Source organism: Octodon degus, unplaced genomic scaffold (assembly GCF_000260255.1).
Source record: "Octodon degus isolate 3935 unplaced genomic scaffold, OctDeg1.0 scaffold00349, whole genome shotgun sequence".
NCBI lineage: Eukaryota > Metazoa > Chordata > Mammalia > Rodentia > Octodontidae > Octodon > Octodon degus.
The window spans coordinates 622749-623455 of record NW_004524925.1 but is presented as its reverse complement, the minus strand read 5'-3'; the positions used below and the strand labels follow the sequence as shown (position 1 = coordinate 623455).

The window sequence follows — 707 nt, the reverse complement described above, 5'->3', positions numbered from 1 at the left end:
CTTTACTTTCTTCCTGGTTGTGTCCTTATTATAATACTTATTACTTAGGAATAGAGTCCCATGGTAGGAGGTCAGGAACAAGCATGGTAGGAACTTCTTTTAGACTTTGCCAATGCATAGTATTTCTTTTTTGCATGTGCCTAAAATTGTCATGTATTATTTTATTATATGACCCAATAAGTTATCTCTGTAATTCCATCCAGTTATAGCTCACTATCAAATGATACTTTCAACAAACACTGCAAAGACACAAAGAACCAGGTAGGTCTACTCAAATTACCTTTACATGATTTTTATTTTTATTTATTTTTTTCTCATTAAATTTTTTATTTGAGTGACTGAATTCATAAGTACCTTCTCATGCCACAAAACTCATTTATAAAGTGTTACTTAAAAATATAGAAGGCTTCATGAATTTGCTTATCATCCTTGCGCTGAGGTCATGTTAATCTTCTCTGTATCATTCAAATTTTAGTATATGTGCTGCTGAAGTGAACACTTAAAATGATTTTTAAATGCACAAAATAATGCTAGAAGTGCCTTGAATTTCATCTAAACTAGGTACAGTGTGATAACACAAAGTTATTGGAACATGCTCCCTATTCCTTTAAGAAATATTCCAGTTCCACCATAGTAAAAGAAAATTCAGATTCAAATGCCCAAGCTGTATTGAGATTTTTATTTCTGACAATTCTAGAAAAAATAAT

The 707-nt window shown here is 31.0% G+C and overlaps 1 non-coding gene across 1 annotated transcript; it reads right to left on the bottom strand.

The window, feature by feature from the left end:
- Positions 1–392: 392 nt before the first annotated feature.
- LOC111814536 lies at positions 393–499 on the bottom strand. The gene has a single exon (XR_002819502.1). It is a non-coding gene; the product is annotated as a U6 spliceosomal RNA (small nuclear RNA).
- Between the last annotated feature and the right edge of the window lie 208 nt (positions 500–707).